The following is a 19,990-nucleotide window of genomic DNA, read 5'->3' on the forward strand; positions in this document are numbered from 1 at the left end:
TCGTGGGTGAGATTATCGTGGGTGAGATTATCGTGGGTGAGGTTATCGTGGGTGAGGTTATCGTGGGTGAGGTTATCGTGGGTGACTTTATCGTGGGTGAGGTTATCGTGGGTGACTTTATCGTGGGTGAGGTTATCGTGGGTGAGGTAATCGTGGGTGAGGTTATCGTGGGTGATTTTATCTTGGGTGAGTTTATCGTGGGTGAGTTTATCGTTGGTGAGGTTATCGTGGGTGATTTTATCGTGGGTGAGGTAATCGTGGGTGACTTTATCGTGGGTGACTTTATCGTGGGTGAGGTTATCGTGGGTGAGGTTATCGTGGGTGAAGTTATCCTGGGTGATTTTATCGTGGGTGATTTTATCTTGGTTGAGTTTATCGTGGGTGAGGTTATCGTTGGTGAGGTTATCGTGGGTGATTTTATCGTGGGTGAGGTAATCGTGGGTGACTTTATCGTGGGTGAGGTTATCGTGGGTGAGGTTATCGTGGGTGAAGTTATCCTGGGTGATTTTATCGTGGGTGACTTTATCGTGGGTGAGGTTATCGTGGGTGAGATAATCGTGGGTGAGGTTATCGTGGGTGATTTTATCAAGGGTGAGGTTATCATGGATGACTTTATCGTGGGTGATTTTATCGTGGGTGAGGTAATCGTGGGTGAGGTTATCGTGGGTGAGGTTATCGTGGGTGAGGTTATCGTGGGTGAGGTTATCGTGGGTGAGGTTATCGTGGGTGAGATTATCGTGGGTGAGATTATCGTGGGTGAGGTTATCGTGGGTGAGGTTATCGTGGGTGAGGTTATCGTGGGTGACTTTATCGTGGGTGAGGTTATCGTGGGTGATTTTATCGTGGGTGAGGTTATCGTGGGTGACTTTATCGTGGGTGAGGTTTTCGTGGGTGAGGTTATCGTGGGTGAAGTTATCCTGGGTGATTTTATCGTGGGTGACTTTATCGTGGGTGAGGTTATCGTGGGTGAGATAATCGTGGGTGAGGTTATCGTGGGTGATTTTATCAAGGGTGAGGTTATCATGGATGACTTTATCGTGGGTGATTTTATCGTGGGTGAGGTTATCGTGGGTGAGGTTATCGTGGGTGAGGTTATCGTGGGTGAGATTATCGTGGGTGAGATTATCGTGGGTGAGGTTATCGTGGGTGAGGTTATCGTGGGTGAGGTTATCGTGGGTGACTTTATCGTGGGTGAGGTTATCGTGGGTGACTTTATCGTGGGTGAGGTTATCGTGGGTGAGGTAATCGTGGGTGAGGTTATCGTGGGTGATTTTATCTTGGGTGAGTTTATCGTGGGTGAGTTTATCGTTGGTGAGGTTATCGTGGGTGATTTTATCGTGGGTGAGGTAATCGTGGGTGACTTTATCGTGGGTGACTTTATCGTGGGTGAGGTTATCGTGGGTGAGGTTATCGTGGGTGAAGTTATCCTGGGTGATTTTATCGTGGGTGATTTTATCTTGGTTGAGTTTATCGTGGGTGAGGTTATCGTTGGTGAGGTTATCGTGGGTGATTTTATCGTGGGTGAGGTAATCGTGGGTGACTTTATCGTGGGTGAGGTTATCGTGGGTGAGGTTATCGTGGGTGAAGTTATCCTGGGTGATTTTATCGTGGGTGACTTTATCGTGGGTGAGGTTATCGTGGGTGAGATAATCGTGGGTGAGGTTATCGTGGGTGATTTTATCAAGGGTGAGGTTATCATGGATGACTTTATCGTGGGTGATTTTATCGTGGGTGAGGTAATCGTGGGTGAGGTTATCGTGGGTGAGGTTATCGTGGGTGAGGTTATCGTGGGTGAGGTTATCGTGGGTGAGGTTATCGTGGGTGAGATTATCGTGGGTGAGATTATCGTGGGTGAGGTTATCGTGGGTGAGGTTATCGTGGGTGAGGTTATCGTGGGTGACTTTATCGTGGGTGAGGTTATCGTGGGTGATTTTATCGTGGGTGAGGTTATCGTGGGTGACTTTATCGTGGGTGAGGTTTTCGTGGGTGAGGTTTTCGTGGGTGAGATTATTGTGGGTGAGGTTATCGTGGGTGAGGTTATCGTGGGTGAGGTAATCGTGGGTGAGGTTATCGTGGGTGAGGTTATCGTGGGTGATTTTATCGAGGGTGATTTTATCATGGGTGAGGTTATCGTGGGTGAGATTATCGTGGGTGAGGTTATCGTGGGTGATTTTATCGTGGGTGATTTTATTAAGGGTGAGGTTATCGTGGGTGACTTTATCGTGGGTGAGATTATCGTGGGTGAGGTTATCCTGGGTGAGGTTATCGTGGGTGAGGTTATCGTGGGTGAGGTTATCGTGGGTGATTTTATCGTGGGTGATTTTATCATGGGTGAGGTTATCATGGGTGACTTTATCGTGGGTGAGGTTTTCGTGGGTGAGATTATCGTGGGTGAGGTTATCGTGGGTGAGGTTATCGTGGGTGAGGTTATCGTGGGTGATTTTATCGAGGGTGATTTTATCAAGGGTGAGGTTATCGTGGGTGAGATTATCGTGTGTGAGGTTATCGTGGGTGATTTTATCGTGGGTGATTTTATCAAGGGTGAGGTTATCGTGGGTGTCTTTATCGTGGGTGATTTTATCGAGGGTGATTTTATCATGGGTGATTTTATCGTGGGTGATTTTATCATGGGTGAGGTTATCGTGGGTGACTTTATCGTGGGTGAGGTTTTCGTGGGTGAGATTATCGTGGGTGAGGTTATCGTGGGTGAGGTTATCGTGGGTGAGGTAATCGTGGGTGAGGTTATCGTGGGTGAGGTTATCGTGGGTGATTTTATCGAGGGTGATTTTATCAAGGGTGAGGTTATCGTGGGTGAGATTATCGTGTGTGAGGTTATCGTGGGTGATTTTATCGTGGGTGATTTTATCAAGGGTGAGGTTATCGTGGGTGTCTTTATCGTGGGTGAGGTTATCGTGGGTGACTTTATCGTGGGTGAGGTTATCGTGGGTGAGGTAATCGTGGGTGAGGTTATCGTGGGTGATTTTATCTTGGTTGAGTTTATCGTGGGTGAGGTTATCGTTGGTGAGGTTATCGTGGGTGATTTTATCGTGGGTGAGGTAATCGTGGGTGACTTTAACGTGGGTGAGGTTATCGTGGGTGAGGTTATCGTGGGTGAAGTTATCCTGGGTGATTTTATCGTGGGTGACTTTATCGTGGGTGAGGTTATCGTGGGTGAGATAATCGTGGGTGAGGTTATCGTGGGTGATTTTATCAAGGGTGAGGTTATCATGGATGACTTTATCGTGGGTGAGGTAATCGTGGGTGAGGTTATCGTGGGTGAGGTTATCGTGGGTGAGGTTATCCTGGGTGAAGTTACCGTGGGTGATTTTATCGTGGGTGAGGTAATTGTGGGTGAGGTTATCGTGGGTGAGGTTATCGTGGGTGATTTTATCGAGGGTGATTTTATCATGGGTGAGGTTATCGTGGGTGAGATTATCGTGGGTGAGGTTATCGTGGGTGATTTTATCGTGGGTGATTTTATTAAGGGTGAGGTTATCGTGGGTGACTTTATCGTGGGTGAGATTATCGTGGGTGAGGTTATCCTGGGTGAGGTTATCGTGGGTGAGGTTATCGTGGGTGAGGTTATCGTGGGTGATTTTATCGTGGGTGATTTTATCATGGGTGAGGTTATCATGGGTGACTTTATCGTGGGTGAGGTTTTCGTGGGTGAGATTATCGTGGGTGAGGTTATCGTGGGTGAGGTTATCGTGGGTGAGGTTATCGTTGGTGATTTTATCGAGGGTGATTTTATCAAGGGTGAGGTTATCGTGGGTGAGATTATCGTGTGTGAGGTTATCGTGGGTGATTTTATCGTGGGTGATTTTATCAAGGGTGAGGTTATCGTGGGTGTCTTTATCGTGGGTGATTTTATCGAGGGTGATTTTATCATGGGTGATTTTATCGTGGGTGATTTTATCATGGGTGAGGTTATCGTGGGTGACTTTATCGTGGGTGAGGTTTTCGTGGGTGAGATTATCGTGGGTGAGGTTATCGTGGGTGAGGTTATCGTGGGTGAGGTAATCGTGGGTGAGGTTATCGTGGGTGAGGTTATCGTGGGTGATTTTATCGAGGGTGATTTTATCAAGGGTGAGGTTATCGTGGGTGAGATTATCGTGTGTGAGGTTATCGTGGGTGATTTTATCGTGGGTGATTTTATCAAGGGTGAGGTTATCGTGGGTGTCTTTATCGTGGGTGAGGTTATCGTGGGTGACTTTATCGTGGGTGAGGTTATCGTGGGTGAGGTAATCGTGGGTGAGGTTATCGTGGGTGATTTTATCTTGGTTGAGTTTATCGTGGGTGAGGTTATCGTTGGTGAGGTTATCGTGGGTGATTTTATCGTGGGTGAGGTAATCGTGGGTGACTTTAACGTGGGTGAGGTTATCGTGGGTGAGGTTATCGTGGGTGAAGTTATCCTGGGTGATTTTATCGTGGGTGACTTTATCGTGGGTGAGGTTATCGTGGGTGAGATAATCGTGGGTGAGGTTATCGTGGGTGATTTTATCAAGGGTGAGGTTATCATGGATGACTTTATCGTGGGTGATTTTATCGTGGGTGAGGTAATCGTGGGTGAGGTTATCGTGGGTGAGGTTATCGTGGGTGAGGTTATCCTGGGTGAAGTTACCGTGGGTGATTTTATCGTGGTTGAGGTAATTGTGGGTGAGGTTATCGTGGGTGAGGTTATCGTGGGTGATTTTATCGAGGGTGATTTTATCATGGGTGAGGTTATCGTGGGTGAGATTATCGTGGGTGAGGTTATCGTGGGTGATTTTATCGTGGGTGATTTTATTAAGGGTGAGGTTATCGTGGGTGACTTTATCGTGGGTGAGATTATCGTGGGTGAGGTTATCCTGGGTGAGGTTATCGTGGGTGAGGTTATCGTGGGTGAGGTTATCGTGGGTGATTTTATCGTGGGTGATTTTATCATGGGTGAGGTTATCATGGGTGACTTTATCGTGGGTGAGGTTTTCGTGGGTGAGATTATCGTGGGTGAGGTTATCGTGGGTGAGGTTATCGTGGGTGAGGTTATCGTTGGTGATTTTATCGAGGGTGATTTTATCAAGGGTGAGGTTATCGTGGGTGAGATTATCGTGTGTGAGGTTATCGTGGGTGATTTTATCGTGGGTGATTTTATCAAGGGTGAGGTTATCGTGGGTGTCTTTATCGTGGGTGATTTTATCGAGGGTGATTTTATCATGGGTGATTTTATCGTGGGTGATTTTATCATGGGTGAGGTTATCGTGGGTGACTTTATCGTGGGTGAGGTTTTCGTGGGTGAGATTATCGTGGGTGAGGTTATCGTGGGTGAGGTTATCGTGGGTGAGGTAATCGTGGGTGAGGTTATCGTGGGTGAGGTTATCGTGGGTGATTTTATCGAGGGTGATTTTATCAAGGGTGAGGTTATCGTGGGTGAGATTATCGTGTGTGAGGTTATCGTGGGTGATTTTATCGTGGGTGATTTTATCAAGGGTGAGGTTATCGTGGGTGTCTTTATCGTGGGTGAGGTTATCGTGGGTGACTTTATCGTGGGTGAGGTTATCGTGGGTGAGGTTATCGTTGGTGATTTTATCTTGGTTGAGTTTATCGTGGGTGAGGTTATCGTTGGTGAGGTTATCGTGGGTGATTTTATCGTGGGTGAGGTAATCGTGGGTGACTTTAACGTGGGTGAGGTTATCGTGGGTGATTTTATCGTGGGTGATTTTATTAAGGGTGAGGTTATCGTGGGTGACTTTATCGTGGGTGAGATTATCGTGGGTGAGATAATCGTGGGTGAGGTTATCGTGGGTGATTTTATCAAGGGTGAGGTTATCATGGATGACTTTATCGTGGGTGATTTTATCGTGGGTGAGGTAATCGTGGGTGAGGTTATCGTGGGTGAGGTTATCGTGGGTGAGGTTATCCTGGGTGATTTTATCGTGGGTGAGGTAATCGTGGGTGAGGTTATCGTGGGTGATTTTATCGTGGGTGAGGTTATCGTGCGTGAGGTTATCGTGGGTGATTTTATCAAGGGTGAGGTTATCGTGGGTGACTTTATCGTGGGTGAGGTTATCGTGGGTGACTTTATCGTGGGTGAGGTTATCGTGGGTGAGGTAATCGTGGGTGAGGTTATCGTGGGTGATTTTATCTTGGGTGAGTTTATCGTGGGTGAGTTTATCGTTGGTGAGGTTATCGTGGGTGATTTTATCGTGGGTGAGGTAATCGTGGGTGACTTTATCGTGGGTGAGGTTATCGTGGGTGAGGTTATCGTGGGTGAAGTTATCCTGGGTGATTTTATCGTGGGTGATTTTATCTTGGTTGAGTTTATCGTGGGTGAGGTTATCGTTGGTGAGGTTATCGTGGGTGATTTTATCGTGGGTGAGGTAATCGTGGGTGACTTTATCGTGGGTGAGGTTATCGTGGGTGAGGTTATCGTGGGTGAAGTTATCCTGGGTGATTTTATCGTGGGTGACTTTATCGTGGGTGAGGTTATCGTGGGTGAGATAATCGTGGGTGAGGTTATCGTGGGTGATTTTATCAAGGGTGAGGTTATCATGGATGACTTTATCGTGGGTGATTTTATCGTGGGTGAGGTAATCGTGGGTGAGGTTATCGTGGGTGAGGTTATCGTGGGTGAGGTTATCGTGGGTGAGGTTATCGTGGGTGAGGTTATCGTGGGTGAGATTATCGTGGGTGAGATTATCGTGGGTGAGGTTATCGTGGGTGAGGTTATCGTGGGTGAGGTTATCGTGGGTGACTTTATCGTGGGTGAGGTTATCGTGGGTGAGGTTATCGTGGGTGATTTTATCGTGGGTGATTTTATCATGGGTGAGGTTATCGTGGGTGACTTTATCGTGGGTGAGGTTTTCGTGGGTGAGATTATTGTGGGTGAGGTTATCGTGGGTGAGGTTATCGTGGGTGAGGTAATCGTGGGTGAGGTTATCGTGGGTGAGGTTATCGTGGGTGATTTTATCGAGGGTGATTTTATCATGGGTGAGGTTATCGTGGGTGAGATTATCGTGGGTGAGGTTATCGTGGGTGATTTTATCGTGGGTGATTTTATTAAGGGTGAGGTTATCGTGGGTGACTTTATCGTGGGTGAGATTATCGTGGGTGAGGTTATCCTGGGTGAGGTTATCGTGGGTGAGGTTATCGTGGGTGAGGTTATCGTGGGTGATTTTATCGTGGGTGATTTTATCATGGGTGAGGTTATCATGGGTGACTTTATCGTGGGTGATTTTATCATGGGTGAGGTTATCATGGGTGACTTTATCGTGGGTGAGGTTTTCGTGGGTGAGATTATCGTGGGTGAGGTTATCGTGGGTGAGGTTATCGTGGGTGAGGTTATCGTGGGTGATTTTATCGAGGGTGATTTTATCAAGGGTGAGGTTATCGTGGGTGAGATTATCGTGTGTGAGGTTATCGTGGGTGATTTTATCGTGGGTGATTTTATCAAGGGTGAGGTTATCGTGGGTGTCTTTATCGTGGGTGATTTTATCGAGGGTGATTTTATCATGGGTGATTTTATCGTGGGTGATTTTATCATGGGTGAGGTTATCGTGGGTGACTTTATCGTGGGTGAGGTTTTCGTGGGTGAGATTATCGTGGGTGAGGTTATCGTGGGTGAGGTTATCGTGGGTGAGGTAATCGTGGGTGAGGTTATCGTGGGTGAGGTTATCGTGGGTGATTTTATCGAGGGTGATTTTATCAAGGGTGAGGTTATCGTGGGTGAGATTATCGTGTGTGAGGTTATCGTGGGTGATTTTATCGTGGGTGATTTTATCAAGGGTGAGGTTATCGTGGGTGTCTTTATCGTGGGTGAGGTTATCGTGGGTGACTTTATCGTGGGTGAGGTTATCGTGGGTGAGGTAATCGTGGGTGAGGTTATCGTGGGTGATTTTATCTTGGTTGAGTTTATCGTGGGTGAGGTTATCGTTGGTGAGGTTATCGTGGGTGATTTTATCGTGGGTGAGGTAATCGTGGGTGACTTTAACGTGGGTGAGGTTATCGTGGGTGAGGTTATCGTGGGTGAAGTTATCCTGGGTGATTTTATCGTGGTTGACTTTATCGTGGGTGAGGTTATCGTGGGTGAGATAATCGTGGGTGAGGTTATCGTGGGTGATTTTATCAAGGGTGAGGTTATCATGGATGACTTTATCGTGGGTGATTTTATCGTGGGTGAGGTAATCGTGGGTGAGGTTATCGTGGGTGAGGTTATCGTGGGTGAGGTTATCCTGGGTGAAGTTACCGTGGGTGATTTTATCGTGGGTGAGGTAATTGTGGGTGAGGTTATCATGGGTGATTTTATCGTGGGTGACTTTATCATGCGTGAGGTTATCGTGGGTGAGGTTATCGTGGGTGATTTTATCGTGGGTGATTTTGTCCAGGGTGAGGTTATCGTGGGTGACTTTATCGTGGGTGAGGTTATCGTGGGTGAGATTATCGTGGGTGAGGTTATCGTGGGTGAGGTTATCGTGGGTGATTTTATCGTGGGTGAGGTAATCGTGGGTGAGGTTATCGTGGGTGATTTTATCATGGGTGAGTTTATCGTGGGTGAGTTTATCGTTGGTGAGGTTATCGTTGGTGATTTTATCGTGGGTGAGGTAATCGTGGGTGACTTTATCGTGGGTGAGGATATCGTGGGTGATTTTATCGTGTGTGAGGTAATCGTGGGTGAGGTTATCCTAGGTGATTTTATCGTGGGTGACTTTATCGTGGGTGAGGTAATCGTGGCTGAGGTTATCGTGGGTGATTTTATCGTGGCTGAGGTAATCGTGGGTGAGGTTATCGTGGGTGATTTTATCGTGGGTGAGGTTATCGTGGGTGATTTTATTGTGGGTGAGGTAATCGTGGGTGACTTTATCGTGGGTGAGGTTATCGTGGGTGAGGTTATCGTGGGTGATTTTATCTAGGGTGAGTTTATCGTGGGTGAGTTTATCGTTGGTGAGGTTATCGTAGGTGATTTTATCGTGGGTGAGATTATCGTGGGTGATTTTATCGTGGGTGAGGAAATCGTGGGTGATTTCATCGTGGGTGATTTTATCAAGGGTGAGGTTATCGTGGGTGAGGTTATCGTGGGTGAGGTTATCGTGGGTGACGTTATCGTGGGTTATTTTATCGTGGGGGAGGTAATCAAGGGTGAGGTTATCGTGGGTGATTTTATCGTGGGTGAGGTTATCGTGGGTGAGGTTATCGTGGGTTAGGTTATCCTAGGTGATTTTATCGTGGGTGATTTTATCAAGGGTGAGGTTAGCGTGGGTGAGGTTATCGTGGGTGATTTAATCGTGGGTGACTTTATCGTGGTTGACTTTATCGTGGGTGAGGTAATCGTGGGTGACATTACCGCGGGTGAGGTTATCGTGGGTGAGGTTATCGTGCGTGAGGTTATCCTGGGTGATTTTATCGTTGGTGATTTTATCAAGGGTGAGGTTATCGTAGGTGACTTTATCGTGGGTGAGGTTATCGTGGGTGAGGTTAGCGTGGGTGAGATTATCGTGGGTGAGGTTATCGTGGGTGCGGTAGTCGTGGGTGAAGTTATCGTGGGTGAGGTTATCAATGGTGATTTTATCAAGGGTGAGGTTATCGTGGGTGAGGTTATCGTAGGTGAGATTATCGTGGGTGAGGTTATCGTGGGTGAGGTTATCGTGGGTGACTTTATCGTGGGTGAGGTTATCGTGGGTGAGGTTATCGTGGGTGATTTTATCGTGTGTGAGGTAATCGTGGGTGAGGTTATCGTGGGTGATTTTATCGTGGGTGAGTTTATCGTGGGTGAGTTTATCGTTGGTGAGGTTATCGTGTGCGATTTTATCGTGGTTGAGGTACTCATGGGTGACTTTATCGTGGGTGAGGTTATCGTGGGTGAGGTTATCGTGGTTGACTTTATCGTGGGCGATTGTATCAATGGTGAGGTTATCATAGGTGAGGTTATCGTGGGTGAGATTATCGTGGGTGAGGTTATCGTGGGTGAGGTTATCGTGGGTGAGGTAGTCGTGGGTGAGGTTATCGTGGGTGAGGTTATCATGGGTGATTTTATCAAGGGTGAGGTTATCGTGGGTGAGGTTATCGTGGGTGAGATTATCGTGGGTGAGATTATCGTGGGTGAGGTTATCGTGGGTGAGGTTATCGTGGGTGAGATAATCGTGGGTGAGGTTATCGTGGGTGAGGTTATCCTGGGTGATTTTATCGTGGGTGATTTTATCATGGGTGAGGTTATCGTGGGTGACTTTATCGTGGGTGAGGTTTTCGTGGGTGAGATTATCGTGGGTGAGGTTATCGTGGGTGAGGTTATCGTGGGTGAGGTTATCGTGGGTGAAGTTACCGTGGGTGATTTTATCGTGGGTGAGGTAATTGTGGGTGAGGTTATCATGGGTGATTTTATCGTGGGTGACTTTATCATGCGTGAGGTTATCGTGGGTGAGGTTATCGTGGGTGATTTTATCGTGGGTGATTTTGTCCAGGGTGAGGTTATCGTGGGTGACTTTATCGTGGGTGAGGTTATCGTGGGTGAGATTATCGTGGGTGAGGTTATCGTGGGTGAGGTTATCGTGGGTGATTTTATCGTGGGTGAGGTAATCGTGGGTGAGGTTATCGTGGGTGATTTTATCATGGGTGAGTTTATCGTGGGTGAGTTTATCGTTGGTGAGGTTATCGTTGGTGATTTTATCGTGGGTGAGGTAATCGTGGGTGACTTTATCGTGGGTGAGGATATCGTGGGTGATTTTATCGTGTGTGAGGTAATCGTGGGTGAGGTTATCGTGGGTGATTTTATCTTGGGTGAGTTTATCGTGGGTGAGGTTATCGTGGGTGAGGTTATCCTGGGTTAGGTTATCCTGGGTGATTTTATCGTGGGTGATTTTATCAAGGTTGAGGTTATCGTGGGTGACTTTATCGTGGGTGAGGTTATCGTGGTTGAGGTTATCGTGGGTGAGGTTATCGTGGGTGAGGTTATCGTGGGTGAGGTTATCGTGGGGGAGGTTATCGTGGGTTAGGTTATCCTGGTTGATTTTATCGTGGGTGATTTTGGCAAGGGTGAGGTTATGGTGGGTGAGGTTATCGTGGGTGAGATTATCGTGGGTGAGGTTATCGTGGGTGAGGTTATCGTGGGTGATTTTATCGTGGGTGAGGTAATCGTGGGTAGGTTATCGTGGGTGATTTTTTCGTGGGTGAGGTAATCAAGGGTGAGGTTATCGTGGGTGATTTTATCGTGGGTGAGGTTATCGTGGGTGAGGTTATCGTGGGTTAGGTTATCCTAGGTGATTTTATCGTGGGTGATTTTATCAAGGGTGAGGTTAGCGTGGGTGAGGTTATCGTGGGTGATTTAATCGTGGGTGACTTTATCGTGGTTGACTTTATCGTGGGTGAGGTAATCGTGGGTGACATTACCGCGGGTGAGGTTATCGTGGGTGAGGTTATCGTGCGTGAGGTTATCCTGGGTGATTTTATCGTTGGTGATTTTATCAAGGGTGAGGTTATCGTAGGTGACTTTATCGTGGGTGAGGTTATCGTGGGTGAGGTTAGCGTGGGTGAGATTATCGTGGGTGAGGTTATCGTGGGTGCGGTAGTCGTGGGTGAAGTTATCGTGGGTGAGGTTATCAATGGTGATTTTATCAAGGGTGAGGTTATCGTGGGTGAGGTTATCGTAGGTGAGATTATCGTGGGTGAGGTTATCGTGGGTGAGGTTATCGTGGGTGACTTTATCGTGGGTGAGGTTATCGTGGGTGAGGTTATCGTGGGTGATTTTATCGTGTGTGAGGTAATCGTGGGTGAGGTTATCGTGGGTGATTTTATCGTGGGTGAGTTTATCGTGGGTGAGTTTATCGTTGGTGAGGTTATCGTGTGCGATTTTATCGTGGTTGAGGTACTCATGGGTGACTTTATCGTGGGTGAGGTTATCGTGGGTGAGGTTATCGTGGTTGACTTTATCGTGGGCGATTGTATCAATGGTGAGGTTATCATAGGTGAGGTTATCGTGGGTGAGATTATCGTGGGTGAGGTTATCGTGGGTGAGGTTATCGTGGGTGAGGTAGTCGTGGGTGAGGTTATCGTGGGTGAGGTTATCATGGGTGATTTTATCAAGGGTGAGGTTATCGTGGGTGAGGTTATCGTGGGTGAGATTATCGTGGGTGAGATTATCGTGGGTGAGGTTATCGTGGGTGAGGTTATCGTGGGTGAGATAATCGTGGGTGAGGTTATCGTGGGTGAGGTTATCCTGGGTGATTTTATCGTGGGTGATTTTATCATGGGTGAGGTTATCGTGGGTGACTTTATCGTGGGTGAGGTTTTCGTGGGTGAGATTATCGTGGGTGAGGTTATCGTGGGTGAGGTTATCGTGGGTGAGGTTATCGTGGGTGAAGTTACCGTGGGTGATTTTATCGTGGGTGAGGTAATTGTGGGTGAGGTTATCATGGGTGATTTTATCGTGGGTGACTTTATCATGCGTGAGGTTATCGTGGGTGAGGTTATCGTGGGTGATTTTATCGTGGGTGATTTTGTCCAGGGTGAGGTTATCGTGGGTGACTTTATCGTGGGTGAGGTTATCGTGGGTGAGATTATCGTGGGTGAGGTTATCGTGGGTGAGGTTATCGTGGGTGATTTTATCGTGGGTGAGGTAATCGTGGGTGAGGTTATCGTGGGTGATTTTATCATGGGTGAGTTTATCGTGGGTGAGTTTATCGTTGGTGAGGTTATCGTTGGTGATTTTATCGTGGGTGAGGTAATCGTGGGTGACTTTATCGTGGGTGAGGATATCGTGGGTGATTTTATCGTGTGTGAGGTAATCGTGGGTGAGGTTATCGTGGGTGATTTTATCTTGGGTGAGTTTATCGTGGGTGAGGTTATCGTGGGTGAGGTTATCCTGGGTTAGGTTATCCTGGGTGATTTTATCGTGGGTGATTTTATCAAGGTTGAGGTTATCGTGGGTGACTTTATCGTGGGTGAGGTTATCGTGGTTGAGGTTATCGTGGGTGAGGTTATCGTGGGTGAGGTTATCGTGGGTGAGGTTATCGTGGGGGAGGTTATCGTGGGTTAGGTTATCCTGGTTGATTTTATCGTGGGTGATTTTGGCAAGGGTGAGGTTATGGTGGGTGAGGTTATCGTGGGTGAGATTATCGTGGGTGAGGTTATCGTGGGTGAGGTTATCGTGGGTGATTTTATCGTGGGTGAGGTAATCGTGGGTAGGTTATCGTGGGTGATTTTTTCGTGGGTGAGTTTATCGTGGGTGAGTTTATCGTTGGTGAGGTTATCGTGGGTGACTTTATCGTGGGTGAGGTAATCGTGGCTGAGGTTATCGTGGGTGATTTTATCGTGGCTGAGGTAATCAAGGGTGAGGTTATCGTGGGTGATTTTATCGTGGGTGAGGTTATCGTGGGTGAGGTTATCGTGGGTTAGGTTATCCTAGGTGATTTTATCGTGGGTGATTTTATCAAGGGTGAGGTTATCGTGGGTGACTTTATCGTGGGTGAGGTTATCGTGGGTGACTTTATCGTGGGTGAGGTTATCGTGGGTGAGGTAATCGTGGGTGAGGTTATCGTGGGTGATTTTATCTTGGGTGAGTTTATCGTGGGTGAGTTTATCGTTGGTGAGGTTATCGTGGGTGATTTTATCGTGGGTGAGGTAATCGTGGGTGACTTTATCGTGGGTGAGGTTATCGTGGGTGAGGTTATCGTGGGTGAAGTTATCCTGGGTGATTTTATCGTGGGTGATTTTATCTTGGTTGAGTTTATCGTGGGTGAGGTTATCGTTGGTGAGGTTATCGTGGGTGATTTTATCGTGGGTGAGGTAATCGTGGGTGACTTTATCGTGGGTGAGGTTATCGTGGGTGAGGTTATCGTGGGTGAAGTTATCCTGGGTGATTTTATCGTGGGTGACTTTATCGTGGGTGAGGTTATCGTGGGTGAGATAATCGTGGGTGAGGTTATCGTGGGTGATTTTATCAAGGGTGAGGTTATCATGGATGACTTTATCGTGGGTGATTTTATCGTGGGTGAGGTAATCGTGGGTGAGGTTATCGTGGGTGAGGTTATCGTGGGTGAGGTTATCGTGGGTGAGGTTATCGTGGGTGAGGTTATCGTGGGTGAGATTATCGTGGGTGAGATTATCGTGGGTGAGGTTATCGTGGGTGAGGTTATCGTGGGTGAGGTTATCGTGGGTGACTTTATCGTGGGTGAGGTTATCGTGGGTGAGGTTATCGTGGGTGATTTTATCGTGGGTGATTTTATCATGGGTGAGGTTATCGTGGGTGACTTTATCGTGGGTGAGGTTTTCGTGGGTGAGATTATTGTGGGTGAGGTTATCGTGGGTGAGGTTATCGTGGGTGAGGTAATCGTGGGTGAGGTTATCGTGGGTGAGGTTATCGTGGGTGATTTTATCGAGGGTGATTTTATCATGGGTGAGGTTATCGTGGGTGAGATTATCGTGGGTGAGGTTATCGTGGGTGATTTTATCGTGGGTGATTTTATTAAGGGTGAGGTTATCGTGGGTGACTTTATCGTGGGTGAGATTATCGTGGGTGAGGTTATCCTGGGTGAGGTTATCGTGGGTGAGGTTATCGTGGGTGAGGTTATCGTGGGTGATTTTATCGTGGGTGATTTTATCATGGGTGAGGTTATCATGGGTGACTTTATCGTGGGTGAGGTTTTCGTGGGTGAGATTATCGTGGGTGAGGTTATCGTGGGTGAGGTTATCGTGGGTGAGGTTATCGTGGGTGATTTTATCGAGGGTGATTTTATCAAGGGTGAGGTTATCGTGGGTGAGATTATCGTGTGTGAGGTTATCGTGGGTGATTTTATCGTGGGTGATTTTATCAAGGGTGAGGTTATCGTGGGTGTCTTTATCGTGGGTGATTTTATCGAGGGTGATTTTATCATGGGTGATTTTATCGTGGGTGATTTTATCATGGGTGAGGTTATCGTGGGTGACTTTATCGTGGGTGAGGTTTTCGTGGGTGAGATTATCGTGGGTGAGGTTATCGTGGGTGAGGTTATCGTGGGTGAGGTAATCGTGGGTGAGGTTATCGTGGGTGAGGTTATCGTGGGTGATTTTATCGAGGGTGATTTTATCAAGGGTGAGGTTATCGTGGGTGAGATTATCGTGTGTGAGGTTATCGTGGGTGATTTTATCGTGGGTGATTTTATCAAGGGTGAGGTTATCGTGGGTGTCTTTATCGTGGGTGAGGTTATCGTGGGTGACTTTATCGTGGGTGAGGTTATCGTGGGTGAGGTAATCGTGGGTGAGGTTATCGTGGGTGATTTTATCTTGGTTGAGTTTATCGTGGGTGAGGTTATCGTTGGTGAGGTTATCGTGGGTGATTTTATCGTGGGTGAGGTAATCGTGGGTGACTTTAACGTGGGTGAGGTTATCGTGGGTGAGGTTATCGTGGGTGAAGTTATCCTGGGTGATTTTATCGTGGTTGACTTTATCGTGGGTGAGGTTATCGTGGGTGAGATAATCGTGGGTGAGGTTATCGTGGGTGATTTTATCAAGGGTGAGGTTATCATGGATGACTTTATCGTGGGTGATTTTATCGTGGGTGAGGTAATCGTGGGTGAGGTTATCGTGGGTGAGGTTATCGTGGGTGAGGTTATCCTGGGTGAAGTTACCGTGGGTGATTTTATCGTGGGTGAGGTAATTGTGGGTGAGGTTATCATGGGTGATTTTATCGTGGGTGACTTTATCATGCGTGAGGTTATCGTGGGTGAGGTTATCGTGGGTGATTTTATCGTGGGTGATTTTGTCCAGGGTGAGGTTATCGTGGGTGACTTTATCGTGGGTGAGGTTATCGTGGGTGAGATTATCGTGGGTGAGGTTATCGTGGGTGAGGTTATCGTGGGTGATTTTATCGTGGGTGAGGTAATCGTGGGTGAGGTTATCGTGGGTGATTTTATCATGGGTGAGTTTATCGTGGGTGAGTTTATCGTTGGTGAGGTTATCGTTGGTGATTTTATCGTGGGTGAGGTAATCGTGGGTGACTTTATCGTGGGTGAGGATATCGTGGGTGATTTTATCGTGTGTGAGGTAATCGTGGGTGAGGTTATCCTAGGTGATTTTATCGTGGGTGACTTTATCGTGGGTGAGGTAATCGTGGCTGAGGTTATCGTGGGTGATTTTATCGTGGCTGAGGTAATCGTGGGTGAGGTTATCGTGGGTGATTTTATCGTGGGTGAGGTTATCGTGGGTGATTTTATTGTGGGTGAGGTAATCGTGGGTGACTTTATCGTGGGTGAGGTTATCGTGGGTGAGGTTATCGTGGGTGATTTTATCTAGGGTGAGTTTATCGTGGGTGAGTTTATCGTTGGTGAGGTTATCGTAGGTGATTTTATCGTGGGTGAGATTATCGTGGGTGATTTTATCGTGGGTGAGGAAATCGTGGGTGATTTCATCGTGGGTGATTTTATCAAGGGTGAGGTTATCGTGGGTGAGGTTATCGTGGGTGAGGTTATCGTGGGTGACGTTATCGTGGGTTATTTTATCGTGGGGGAGGTAATCAAGGGTGAGGTTATCGTGGGTGATTTTATCGTGGGTGAGGTTATCGTGGGTGAGGTTATCGTGGGTTAGGTTATCCTAGGTGATTTTATCGTGGGTGATTTTATCAAGGGTGAGGTTAGCGTGGGTGAGGTTATCGTGGGTGATTTAATCGTGGGTGACTTTATCGTGGTTGACTTTATCGTGGGTGAGGTAATCGTGGGTGACATTACCGCGGGTGAGGTTATCGTGGGTGAGGTTATCGTGCGTGAGGTTATCCTGGGTGATTTTATCGTTGGTGATTTTATCAAGGGTGAGGTTATCGTAGGTGACTTTATCGTGGGTGAGGTTATCGTGGGTGAGGTTAGCGTGGGTGAGATTATCGTGGGTGAGGTTATCGTGGGTGCGGTAGTCGTGGGTGAAGTTATCGTGGGTGAGGTTATCAATGGTGATTTTATCAAGGGTGAGGTTATCGTGGGTGAGGTTATCGTAGGTGAGATTATCGTGGGTGAGGTTATCGTGGGTGAGGTTATCGTGGGTGACTTTATCGTGGGTGAGGTTATCGTGGGTGAGGTTATCGTGGGTGATTTTATCGTGTGTGAGGTAATCGTGGGTGAGGTTATCGTGGGTGATTTTATCGTGGGTGAGTTTATCGTGGGTGAGTTTATCGTTGGTGAGGTTATCGTGTGCGATTTTATCGTGGTTGAGGTACTCATGGGTGACTTTATCGTGGGTGAGGTTATCGTGGGTGAGGTTATCGTGGTTGACTTTATCGTGGGCGATTGTATCAATGGTGAGGTTATCATAGGTGAGGTTATCGTGGGTGAGATTATCGTGGGTGAGGTTATCGTGGGTGAGGTTATCGTGGGTGAGGTAGTCGTGGGTGAGGTTATCGTGGGTGAGGTTATCATGGGTGATTTTATCAAGGGTGAGGTTATCGTGGGTGAGGTTATCGTGGGTGAGATTATCGTGGGTGAGATTATCGTGGGTGAGGTTATCGTGGGTGAGGTTATCGTGGGTGAGATAATCGTGGGTGAGGTTATCGTGGGTGAGGTTATCCTGGGTGATTTTATCGTGGGTGATTTTATCATGGGTGAGGTTATCGTGGGTGACTTTATCGTGGGTGAGGTTTTCGTGGGTGAGATTATCGTGGGTGAGGTTATCGTGGGTGAGGTTATCGTGGGTGAGGTTATCGTGGGTGAAGTTACCGTGGGTGATTTTATCGTGGGTGAGGTAATTGTGGGTGAGGTTATCATGGGTGATTTTATCGTGGGTGACTTTATCATGCGTGAGGTTATCGTGGGTGAGGTTATCGTGGGTGATTTTATCGTGGGTGATTTTGTCCAGGGTGAGGTTATCGTGGGTGACTTTATCGTGGGTGAGGTTATCGTGGGTGAGATTATCGTGGGTGAGGTTATCGTGGGTGAGGTTATCGTGGGTGATTTTATCGTGGGTGAGGTAATCGTGGGTGAGGTTATCGTGGGTGATTTTATCATGGGTGAGTTTATCGTGGGTGAGTTTATCGTTGGTGAGGTTATCGTTGGTGATTTTATCGTGGGTGAGGTAATCGTGGGTGACTTTATCGTGGGTGAGGATATCGTGGGTGATTTTATCGTGTGTGAGGTAATCGTGGGTGAGGTTATCGTGGGTGATTTTATCTTGGGTGAGTTTATCGTGGGTGAGGTTATCGTGGGTGAGGTTATCCTGGGTTAGGTTATCCTGGGTGATTTTATCGTGGGTGATTTTATCAAGGTTGAGGTTATCGTGGGTGACTTTATCGTGGGTGAGGTTATCGTGGTTGAGGTTATCGTGGGTGAGGTTATCGTGGGTGAGGTTATCGTGGGTGAGGTTATCGTGGGTGAGGTTATCGTGGGTTAGGTTATCCTGGTTGATTTTATCGTGGGTGATTTTGGCAAGGGTGAGGTTATGGTGGGTGAGGTTATCGTGGGTGAGATTATCGTGGGTGAGGTTATCGTGGGTGAGGTTATCGTGGGTGATTTTATCGTGGGTGAGGTAATCGTGGGTAGGTTATCGTGGGTGATTTTTTCGTGGGTGAGTTTATCGTGTGTGAGTTTATCGTTGGTGAGGTTATCGTGGGTGACTTTATCGTGGGTGAGGTAATCGTGGCTGAGGTTATCGTGGGTGATTTTATCGTGGCTGAGGTAATCAAGGGTGAGGTTATCGTGGGTGATTTTATCGTGGGTGAGGTTATCGTGGGTGAGGTTATCGTGGGTGAGGTTATCGTGGGTTAGGTTATCCTAGGTGATTTTATCGTGGGTGATTTTATCAAGGGTGAGGTTAGCGTGGGTGAGGTTATCGTGGGTGATTTAATCGTGGGTGACTTTATCGTGGTTGACTTTATCGTGGGTGAGGTAATCGTGGGTGACTTTACCGCGGGTGAGGTTATCGTGGGTGAGGTTATCGTGCGTGAGGTTATCCTGGGTGATTTTATCGTTGGTGATTTTATCAAGGGTGAGGTTATCGTGGGTGACTTTATCGTGGGTGAGGTTATCGTGGGTGAGGTTAGCGTGGGTGAGATTATCGTGGGTGAGGTTATCGTGGGTGAGGTAGTCGTGGGTGAAGTTATCGTGGGTGAGGTTATCATGGGTGATTTTATCAAGGGTGAGGTTATCGTGGGTGAGGTTATCGTAGGTGATATTATCGTGGGTGAGGTTATCGTGGGTGAGGTTATCGTGGGTGACTTTATCGTGGGTGAGGTTATCGTAGGTGAGGTTATCGTGGGTGATTTTATCGTGTGTGAGGTAATCGTGGGTGAGGTTATCGTGGGTGATTTTATCGTGGGTGAGTTTATCGTGGGTGAGTTTATCGTTGGTGAGGTTATCGTGTGTGATTTTATCGTGGTTGAGGTACTCATTGGTGACTTTATCGTGGGTGAGGTTATCGTGGGTGAGGTTATCCTGGGTGATTTTATCGTGGGTGATTGTATCAATGGTGAGGTTATCGTGGGTGAGGTTATCGTGGGTGAGATTATCGTGGGTGAGGTTATCGTGGGTGAGGTTATCGTGGGTGAGGTAGTCGTGGGTGAGGTTATCGTGGGTGAGGTTATCATGGGTGATTTTATCAAGGGTGAGGTTATCGTGGGTGAGATTATCGTGGGTGAGATTATCGTGGGTGAGGTTATCGTGGGTGAGGTTATCGTGGGTGAGGTTATCGTGGGTGAGGTTATCGTGGGTGAGGTTATCGTGGGTGATTTTATCGTGGGTGATTTTATCATGGGTGAGGTTATCGTGGGTGACTTTATCGTGGGTGAGGTTTTCGTGGGTGAGATTATCGTGGGTGAGGTTATCGTGGGTGAGGTTATCGTGGGTGAGGTAATCGTGGGTGAGGTTATCGTGGGTGAGGTTGTCGTGGGTGATTTTATCTTGGTTGAGTTTATCGTGGGTGAGGTTATCGTTGGTGAGGTTATCGTGGGTGATTTTATCGTGGGTGAGGTAATCGTGGGTGACTTTATCGTGGGTGAGGTTATCGTGGGTGAGGTTATCGTGGGTGAAGTTATCCTGGGTGATTTTATCGTGGGTGACGTTATCGTGGGTGAGGT

The sequence above is a fragment of the Phaseolus vulgaris genome, chromosome 7, assembly GCF_051622355.1.
Source record: "Phaseolus vulgaris cultivar YP4 chromosome 7, ASM5162235v1, whole genome shotgun sequence".
In the NCBI taxonomy this organism is placed as follows: Eukaryota; Viridiplantae; Streptophyta; class Magnoliopsida; order Fabales; family Fabaceae; genus Phaseolus; species Phaseolus vulgaris.